This window comes from Ruditapes philippinarum, unplaced genomic scaffold (genome assembly GCF_026571515.1).
Source record: "Ruditapes philippinarum isolate M1 unplaced genomic scaffold, ASM2657151v2 ctg635_1_1_1_1, whole genome shotgun sequence".
Classification (NCBI taxonomy): Eukaryota; Metazoa; Mollusca; class Bivalvia; order Venerida; family Veneridae; genus Ruditapes; species Ruditapes philippinarum.
This window is the reverse complement of record NW_026852468.1, coordinates 293,606-305,040: the sequence shown is the minus strand read 5'-3', so window position 1 is coordinate 305,040 and position 11,435 is coordinate 293,606. Positions and strand designations below refer to the sequence as shown.

Below are 11,435 nucleotides of genomic sequence, written 5' to 3'. Positions count from 1 at the left end.
GTTATAGTCTTACTCTGTTTATTGTTTAATATCCAAGAACCAATTATCTAGGGCAGCAGATCATGTGACATTAAGGGGAGTGGTGGCCTAGTGGTTAAGGCATCTGCCTTTCAACCCAGGGATCATGGGTTTGAGCACTAATTAGGTCATGTCCCTGTTTGTTCATATGACACCAGTACTGGCTGGTTCCAGGAAGTGCATTCGAAAGTAATTAATATAATTTGCAAGAACTTCGCAATCAAGCTTAAATAAATGTATGTATGTTTAAACCAAACCATGTGACATATGGCGATCTACTCTTGTCTTTTGATAAGGACTTAAGATTTTGAGATGGAACTTCATGACTTAGTCTTATATCAAGGAGACAAACTTCTCATTCCATCCTTTTCTCTAATGCTAATGCTCTTACACTTGTCTGATAACAAATAAATATCGATCCAGTAAATGGATTACGTAATGTTGCCACAAACCAGTTCTGACCAGTGGTTGCAAATGAGCTGTCTTACTAATTTTGTGTTAATGCCACATGTACTATTCATTACTGGTTAAACACCTTGGTGTGGTAACTGCTTTTTCTCCACAACCTTTTCTTTTGCCACTAGACAGTAATTAAAGCACTGAATGTACTGAGGGGGAGGCTATGAGAGAATGTTTCAGACTTATAGTTTCTTTTCTTTTTGCTTAAAATATGCTACCAAAATAAAAAGATATGCACATTGCGCTATTTATCCTTACTGTTGTGTTCAACCATTCATATATATGGTTAATGTGGTTGACTATTCATTTTGTTAATATTCCAGAACATTTCATTGAGGTCTACATTCGGACTGTTAATCATGCAAATTTTGAAAAACCTAAACTGTCAATAATAAATGACATACCAGCAAGTATGACGACTGTTCATTATCAGATAACAATAACATTTTACAACTGACGGTTCCTTATCAAAATATTCTAGGACTGTTCATCATAAATACTTTATGTCATTTTAATATTATTGAATGATAATAACAACTGCAAGTGATGCAACATTTTTATTGAACATAAAAATTATACACATTTAGATGTACCATAATTGAGATCAATAAGATACTGTCTTGTGATGAGTATTAATATTCATGCTCTACGGACAGAAGGTTGTCTTCTCCAGAAGCAAATCTCGAATAAAATCACGTTTCAGAAAATTATTCCCATTTCATTACTGACGGCGTCGGATAATATTAAAGCTAAATATTTCTTGAAAAAATACATATCTGCAAAGCTTATTCAAAACTGAATCAACCTAAGTGAAAATTGATCAGGAAGTTATATCTTCTTTTTTTACCGCCAACACTCAACCAACTTATGGTAGTTAATCGATAGATTCTACGTGTATTTTTAAACCTCACTAGCTTGAAATATATACTGCGGAAAATCTGTTGTTAACAGGGTGTGCGGTTATTACGTAGGGTTTTCCCTGTCGACCATTTCCCGCAAATAGATGAGAACATCGAAGCCGTCAGTGCTATGAATGGTGTTATAAATGGCGTGTTTTGGAAGTTTTTGTTGAAACTTCTCCAAATCCCTCCAGAGGCGTGCACGTCGCGGAGAAGGCACACGGAAGGTCATAGTCAAGTCATCATAAGTACCAGAGGTGATTGGTTGACCTGTTGTCACAAAGTGAAAGTACGTTTGTAAAATATTGCATTATATTTTCACGCCGAACCTCATTTTTACTCTATATTCATTGATGTGAGATTGCATCATCTTTTGTTCAATTTAGAGTTTTCGGGTGAAATTATTATTTAGAGTATCTTTATGGTTTGCATAAATTTCCATGTCTCAATTTAAACATTTTGCCGTTTATTTCACAAAAATCCTTTCAGTAATAAGAAAGTTACATTTTTGTTTTATGAACCAGATTTATGTATTATGTCTGTATTTGAAGGGCCTTTATTTTACATAACTATTTTTCCCGCCGTCCCAGCTTTATTTCGTGCAAATCGATTTTTCATGTTTTGCACGATCTGTTTTCCCGCTCAGTACTCAGTAGTTTGCTATATAATGACTAAATTATAATTGACATATTGCAATGCACTGGACGTTATACAGGTCACTATGACGGTGACAGACAAATTATATTTGTCATAAAATTACAGCTTGTACAAGGTAAATTTAATTTTCTAGTGATTTTGTTTCATAAATTTTTGCTATTTCGTAAATACTATTTTCTATTAGAATTATAGTTTATTTGATTCAGGTTTAGTTATTTGGCAGTAATTTATTGTTTTCTAAATTTTCTAAATTTTAAAAGCTCTTTTTATTCTAGTGTTTCGCTTTTGCAAATTTATACCGAGACATGTTAATTGATGTATGTTAATTGAAGTTTTAATTATATTGTAATTGTATAGGAGCTATGAATATTTTATAGATATATATATATATATCTATTCATAAATAATTTATTATGGTTCTACCGTATTTGTGTAACTTTATGTAAAATGCTGCAGTATCGAAATGATTTGTTTCAATCAATTTAATTTATGTTATCATCTTACTTCATTTCATTTATCATCAGTTTTTGTTATAAGTAAATACAACGTATCAAAACTAACGTATCTCTAGAGAAGGATCTTCAGTGGCATGATTTTGGAAGACGTTTATTTATTGGTGGTTATTATGTGGCGTATATTTGAATATATTTGCAACGCAGTATTATGCGGATGTGATTGAATTTTTGTTCCACGGAATGTATGGTGTACTATAGTGGACATTTTGTTTATTCAAAGAAGCACGTTATTTTATTGAAAACCGACAAAGGTCGAGTCTTTTCCAAGGGACTTTATTATACCCTTATGTTTGATTATCATGGAACTTACCATGTTTTATACTTTGTAGCTTCTTATTTGAGGACACACCCGAAGATGACACGGGCCCTCCACACGTATGTCCATGGCTAAAGGGTGACGCATGCCCTTGTTCAGGATCCTATCAACTGTGCCAACACTGTAGGAAGTACAGTTACGCTTGATAAGATTTTATACAAGACGCCCGCCATTGTGACGAATTTTGGTCAACAACGCCACCACTTTATTGATACATAATGACAGAGACTTTACGGGAGAAATAGACTGAGATACGTTGATAGTGTTTGTTTGCGCAGTGACTTTTCATATATAATCATTTTTCATTTATAAATATTCATTTATTGTAAATAAATTTGTATATATTTTTCTGTTCTGAGTTGTTGGTTGTTTTAGATAGCAATTGTGGTCGGCCTGGTATCCCAGCGTAGTCCCTATTGTGACACCTGTCGTGACTTAATCTGGAGGTTTGGCGCTAATAGATGCCGTTTTTGTTGTCGTCAGTCAGAAAGTTGATGCCTTGACGGTATTGTCGTCTACTTTACCACCAAAGAACGAAGAATGGGCTTCCAGGAGGAATCTGCTGGAAAAAGACGTCCCAGATGCTATAATCTCGGACATATGGTTATTCCGGCGCCGAGTATAAATAAACTTAAAACACACACACTTTTGTTGAAAACAAAACAAAAAAACAACAACACATTTTCTGTAGTAATTTTTCAAGTGTTGTAAAATGAATAAGAAATTCCTCTTATGCCGCCGATTATTTTTAGAACACAAACATATAAGTTCTTTTTTTTTCATTTTTCAAATAAACATTAATCACTTCAGCGCGCGCAAATATCGTTTTCAAATTAAAGTTTCGTAAGATATGTTAATGACTTCCCGATGCTCGACTGTAAGTAATTTGTATATGTATGCAGTTTTTTTTTTTTTTGTTTGTTTTTTAATTAAAGCTTCTTATTCTTTAATATTTTTTATGTATCTCATAATCTGTATTGAAAATTTGAATTTTATTACACATGGACTATCAAATTATGATGCGTTGTGAATTGAATAAACTTTCTAATTACACAATACGGGGTCATACTGATCTTTGCGTCTTTCTCTGAAATAATTATTTCCTTGTTAAAACATATTTGACCACATATTTCTGTCAATTAACTGTTCACTTTACTTCCGATTTTGTTGTACGGAAACACATGTTTCTATTTGTGTTTTCTAATCAATTCGAATCTATAATCAGTTTAATGGGATCACCACCGGGTAAACGACTACTAGGTACTTTGGTCATGTTTTTTACCCCAAATATTTGAATGTTTCTATTGGGATTAAAATGAGCATAGTTAACTAAACAACTGGTTGTATAAATCCCTGACCTGCCTAATTCTAATTATGAGATTAGTGAATATATAAGACTTTCACTACAAAATATTCCTAAACAAAAGAGCACATGTTTAAATTTATTCCTATACAAATAAAAGATCAGAGTAGGGATCTGTCAATTGCCAGACATATTTTTAAAAGATACTTTTATGTTAAAAGTTTGATTAATGAATTATGTAAGATGAAAATATAAGTATTGCTTTTTTTATCTTGCTAATGTAAAATGTACGGAAGCCCATAAGTGCCATTTTGTCTTAGGACTTTTGTCTTATGACTAATGACTTATGTATTATGACTTTTGTCTTATGTATTATGACTTGACAAAAAAGCGGCAAAAGGGCAAGTTTCATCACATGCACCCTTCATGGACGTTGGAGGTAAATCTGATAGTGAAACAGATGACGATTTGGTAAGTGTTAAATTTAAAAAGTATGACAGTACTGTATTTCTCCTAACTTGAATAATTATCTCCCATACAAGGTTAGGTTTCGAATATATGGGCCATCTCAGAATGAAAAAAATAGGTCACAGGGCACAACAATCGTATTAACTGTTAAAGTTTAAGTATCAAAATATTTGCAAGACTGACACATTTTTAAAGCATGTGTGAAACTTTATTCTGTATAAGATATAAATTATTTCTCCTTCAGGTAAATGCGAGTAGTAATCAATGCGAGTAGTAAACGTATTCATGCGCTAGTTCAGAACATAGCAGGCCACTAAGAAGAAAAAAGACCCAGAAAACATTGACTAAGATTAACTTATGGAGATCTATTGATGGTAAACATATTGGACATTCATCTTCTACCTGTGACACTCTCTTTACAAAGGAAAATACAAGAAATTGATTTATGATTTATCAGACAAGTACAAAGGCAAATGTGCCGAATGATGATATTTTATCAAAGTGCAGAGTACAGTAGGAGAACAAAAAGTAACAAAGAAGACTGCTTTGGTAAGAGTTAAATTGTTAAAAGATTTACATAAATTAATTTTGTTTATGACATGACAACTTTAGTATACTAAGGATTAACTGTACAACTAGTTGCAACTTCTCCATGCATCTGTTTCAGTTTCAGTTCTTTTCCAAAACTGTAAGGCATTGGCCTAACAACTTGAAACTCTTATTCTTTTGGTGACTCTATTGAGTTATCTCCCTTTTAAACTTCTTTTTTAATTTTCATTTTCAGTACCTGTATACGGTGCAATTTTGATTTAAGCAGTCAAAGTCTTACTTATCAACCCGCCCGCTTATATCAACAGACCGACGGTTTGTTGGCGAGGCTATGATTTCCGTGATTGTGTATAAAATTTTCAGGCCATTTAATCAAACCCCGTCTTTGTTTAATCTTTTTTCTCCTAGCAACATTGATATGATTTAAAAAAAAAAAAAGCCTACACACTGATAATTATGATGTTTGAATAATTATTGCACTTGACATTTTATACAGCAGTGTTTTTATAAATTATATATTTTGTCTGACATCTTATAAGTATGAATAAGAGCTTATATGTATACGTACTCTGTTTTCCAGATATCACAAGTGAATATGTTGGCGTTCCATAGCTTTTGGTTTTGTCTTTGGATACAACAGGTTAACTCTGTATTAGGAGTGACACCTTCAAACATACCAGACACATCGACAGCAGGAAGTACACGACTTGAATTAGTGAAACACTATTTTTACTGTGGGTTTTCATATTCGGAAATTATTCTTTTGTTGTTTGTTATAAATAACATTAAAATATCGTTGCGACAGCTTAATAGAGTACTTAAATGTAACAACTTACGACGTCGAACTGGATATACACCAGATCACATTGTTCTTGATTATATTTCCAAGGAAATTGAGACAAGTGGTCAGTGCATTGGTTATCGTTCGATAAGACGCCAAGGAATTCAATGGTGGATTTCCTTTTTCAAAGATTTAAAAGACAATCAAGAGTATGATGAATTAAATCCTTTACATGTTGAATGCTTGAAATTCTCTTTTATGCACTTGATTCAGGCCGAGCTTGACAGAATAGCGGTTAATTGGAACTTACATTCCATACGTAAACAGAGAAATTCTGAGGTACCAAATGGAAAACCCGATTTAATGTACTTCGTTCCGGAATTGTTTGGCGGACACAATTATGGAAAGATTGTAGATCAAAATGATGTTGATGCTTGTTGCGAAATGTACGGCTTACGTAAGACAACATGCATTAAAGAATTTCAAGATTTGGTAAAATTACTAAAGCCTGACATCCGCATTCCCATGGATGTACAAGATGCTCTAGAACTATACAGGTAACTACTGGAACTTATTGATGAAGCCATATTGAATAATTTCTCTCATATGTGCTCTGAATAAATTCTCGTCAAGTATCAGATATTTAATATAATTCATTTAGATCGTTTGCGGAACAAGTTCTTGCCATGTTTTTTTTTTGTAATCACAACCCTTGAACCAACCAGTACTGGTGTCATATGAAGAAACATGGAGATGGCTCGAGTAGGACTCGAACCCATAGTCCTTAGGTTGAGGGGCAGACACATTAACCAAGAGGCCACCGCTCCCCTTTCCCCTTGTTTAAAAGAAATGGATTGTAGTACGAAACGTAATGTTGTGTAAGCTTGTTCCACCGCAAAATGGGTTTATATGGAGTTAAATAAAGGAGTATGTAAAAATCATAATGTAGAGCAATTTATTATATCTTACAAAACTTAAGTCATGCAATTAATTCAATTTTGAAAAAGAAACAAAACCAAATGCTATCAGATAGTATCAGATGTTAACTTTGAATTGCTTTTGCGTAGTGGATTGGTAAATTTTGCGATCTCATTTTTGAGTTATGTGCCTTTGAACCAGAATCTTTTACTTATTTGAGGTCAATTCAAGGACATTAAAGTAATACAAAGAAGAATGAAACACAAGGCTATTTGATCTGATAGCTATCTGATACAAGGGGGCTAAACTAGTTACATGCTTGTTCCCAAAATGTTGTTCTGAGATGCCCACAATGTAACTTCCAAACATGCAGATTTTACAGGATATATGTCTTATAATATTGTTATATTGTTATATTATATAAATGTATATAATTGTCTATTATTATTATTATTGTGGATGTATCATCTTTATACAGTAATATACCTCATAATGATGGAATCAAAGCATGTCAGTACTACCTTAATCAGAGAACAGGACAACAACATTCAGTTAAAGACATTTTACATCTTATTGAAATAGTGCTTACAAAAAACAACTTCCAGTTTGGTGATGATAACTATATACAGAATTTAGGAACAGCTTTGGGAACTAAAATGGCACCATCTTATGCTTCATTATTTATGGGAAAATTTGAAATGGACTTTTTAAATACACGTGAAAGAAAACCCTCAATATGGCTGCGATTTCTTGATGATATTTTTTTCATTTGGGACCACAGTGAAGAGGAGCTTATTACATTTTTTAATGAAATTAACAACTATCACAACACTATTAAATTTACTTATAACTACTCAAAATCAAATGCAACATTTCTAGACGTAAATTTGGAAAAGAAAAATAACTGTGAAATTGAAACTAGTGTCCATGAAAAAATAACAAATGCCCATCAATATATTGAATTTTCTTCATGCCATCCTTTGTCGTGTAAAAAAGGTATTCCATTTAGCCAGGCTAAACGATACAGACGAATTACATCAAATAACAACATATATGAAAAAGACTGTGACAAACTACGAGGTTATTTCCGTGCCAGAAACTATCCAGAAAATATCATTACAGACACAATTACCAGAGCATCAACTCTTAAAATTAAAAGACAAATCAGAAGAACGTGAAAATATTATCCCCTTTGTGTGTACATATAATCCATCTTTACCTAATATAGGTAAAATAATTAACCAATATTGGAACCTATTGAAATTTTCTCCAAATGAAAGTGTACGTAAATTATACAAATACAAACCAATTGTTGCTTATAAGAGACCGAGAAATTTACAAGACAATTTAGTTCATACTCAATTAAATACCAAACCCATGATTGGTGCAGTATCTAAATGCTGTAGACCTCGTTGTACTCATTGTAATACTTTCGTTGAATCAAATCATTTTGCAAGTACTACTATACCTAAAGAATTTGCTATAAAACGTGATTTTTCATGTATATCTTCAGATGTCATTTATCTTATAACTTGTAAAAAATGTAAAAAACAGTATGTTGGTCAAACTCAGCAAAAATGTAGTCAAAGAATGAATAGCCACAAATTTGATATTAAACACTTTCCTGACACTATTACCAATGTATCTGAACATTTTAATTCTGAAGGGCATTCTATCAAAGATTTTTCATTTATGCCAATTTATAAAGTAAAGAATAACTGGCAAATATTATTAAAAGAAACTTCATGGATGTATAAGCTAGGTACAATTATTCCTGATGGCATGAATTCCAAAATACTTTATTAATTTTGTAGATTATAATTCTCATTTAAATTTTTTTTTTTTTTTATAAAAAATTGTATTTTTCTATTTTTTATGCTTAATATGACTTAAAACTAATTTCATGTCAATATGTAGTTTATGCTGGTTTTCTTATTTTACATTGCTTTTTACTGCATCTCCACCAGTGTTTTGTATCTTTTATAAAAGATCCTACATATAAACATTTATACGCCAAATTATGTATTACATTTTGACGTCGTTGTCCTTGACGTCATTATGACGTTGACATCATTTCCTGTAAACAAAGTATGACCTGATGGAAGACTTTTGAGTCGAAACGTTGTATATATTTCAAATAAAAATAATTACATTTTAAATGTAACTGGAGTGATTTCTATATTCAAACTTACATTATTATATGATTTAAAATTTTCATACACAACATAAGAAGTAGTTATGTAAATTAAAATTACATAAACTCATAATCTATTCTGTTTCCCTTTTATAGGTTTGTTCCATAGAACTTATTCAAGACAACCTAGAAACTTCACTGGTGGATATCAAAACATGAATATTTGTTTACCAACACAAATCATTTTATCTTAAACTATGTCCATTTGTTTTATTTCCTTGCCTTAGGTTTAAAGACTGACACTTTCAAAAAAATATTGTTTAAAGGAAAAGAGCTCGCTTATATGAAATATAATCTGATAAAACAAATTAAATGGTTTTAACGAAATATATTGACAATTATTTAAGTCTTTAAGTAAAAAAATAAACAAGTGTTAACTTAAAACCAACTTTCTTTTCGGCATACAAACTTAAATATTTTGAAATCAGTCTAAGTTTTTACTTAGATTTAAACAAAATTGAAAAAATACTTATATCAAAGAAACAGAAATAATTATAGTTTTGAAAACAACCTAATACAAAACAAGAACTATTTCTAAATGTGATTAATACCCCCGCAAGACTGCTTCGGAAATGATGGAGTTATAAGTAATAGAATACATTTTAAAAGAATTGAAATTGAGTTATGGTTGTGGGCAATTAAAGATAGTTGTGGTTCTTGTATGTTTCAGTTCCAGTCAATGTGGTTTTACATTGATGAAGTGTTATTGAATTCAGAAAGAGTTACGCTTCTTGAGCACTGCACTTCATCTCATTGCGCTTGACCATTGTATGAAGTATAAAACATTAATTTTAAGTTATGCATCGGACAAGGAAAAGGAATAAAGGGCAATAACTCTACAAATACTGAAGATTGAGTTATGGTTATTGTATACTGCACTTCCTTTCATTGTGCTTGACCATTGTATCGAGTTGTATTGAATTCCAAACCATAGTTTTCAAGTTATGCACTGGAGAAAAAGTAACAAAGGGCATTGTATGAAGTTGTTTTGAATTCGAACCCGTGCTTTTAAAGTTATGCTCCGGACAAGGAAAGATATTAAAGGGCAAAAGCTCTGTAATTTGTCAAAATGGAGTTATGATTCTTGTGTACTGCACTTCCTCTTATTGTGCTTGACGATTGTATGAAATTGTATTGAATTACAACCAGTAGTTTTCAAGTTATGCTCCAGACAAGGAAAAGAAACAAAGGGCAATAACTATGTAATTAGTCAAGATGGAGTTATGGTTCTTGAGTACTGCACTTCCTCTCAATTCGCTTGACCATTGTATGAGGTTATAAGGAATTCCAACCATGAGTCTTCAGGTTATGCTCCGGACAAGGAAAATGCAACGGACCGCTTGACCGACCGACCGACCAACCAACCAACAAACCAACCGACTGACCGACCATCGGTTGACTGCTATATATCCCCCTAACTTCGTTTCGGGGGTATAAAAAGTTTTATTTAATGTAATATTAACCACTTTTGACGTCACTCTCAATATATATCAAACAATAATATTTCAGTTCCATTATATCACTTTTACTTATTTGCTTCACCCGTTCATATCTTAGTTTATTTACTAAACTCTGTTGGGAATTCAGTCGCTACTGGTCTGCTATTGGGATCATAGTTCAGCCCCTTGGTTACAATGTCTACTATTCTGCTACAAATACAGTCCATTTGTACAAGTTTTGTAATGCCATGTGGGACTTCTTTTTGACTCATAAATTCTTTAATTGTTTCAAACAGCTGATCTTTCATTTTCTTCTTCATCTTCCTCTTGTAATCCCCACATTGGACATTCACTGGAATAATTCTGCAAGAGTGCCTGCCATTCCCCAAACATCAGATTTTGTTTGATGCAGGTATATTACCAAGCAAAAATTTCTGGTGCTTGAAAGATAAGGGTACCTGGTTGCATACCTGGTGCAATAGGTGGTAGCAGAACTATTTATTGTTAACAATTTTGAAATCCCCAAGTCACATAATTTCACTACTTCTAAAGATTCTGATACAATGATGTTCTCTGGCTTTAAGTCTCGATGTAATATATAATAGGAGAACTGTTTGTGGCAAGTAAGCAACAGCCTGGGGTATCTTTTCAAGCAATGTGGCACTTTTTTAGAAGGGGGATTTGTTGGCATCGATCACCAAAACAGTAGGCCATCTAAATTTGATCCTTTTATGTACTCAGACACAATGTGTAATGCATTAAATATATATTGAATACCCCATAAAAACAGTATAATAATGTGTGGATAAGCCTTACTCTGCTGAAGAACTTTAACTTCTCGTTCAAGAGCTTTCTGGACTAGTTTAATTCGCCTTATTTTTTTACAGTTTTTATTGCAACTGGAGTAAAAAAAGATAAT

At 32.4% G+C, this 11,435-nt stretch overlaps 1 long non-coding RNA gene across 1 annotated transcript; it reads left to right on the top strand.

Moving 5' to 3' along the window:
• The first annotated feature begins 1,936 nt into the window (after nucleotides 1-1,936).
• On the top strand, nucleotides 1,937-3,214 carry LOC132713853 (uncharacterized). Its single transcript, XR_009623497.1, has 2 exons — nucleotides 1,937-2,148; nucleotides 2,878-3,214. It is a non-coding gene; the product is annotated as an uncharacterized LOC132713853 (long non-coding RNA).
• The last annotated feature ends 8,221 nt before the right edge of the window (nucleotides 3,215-11,435 follow it).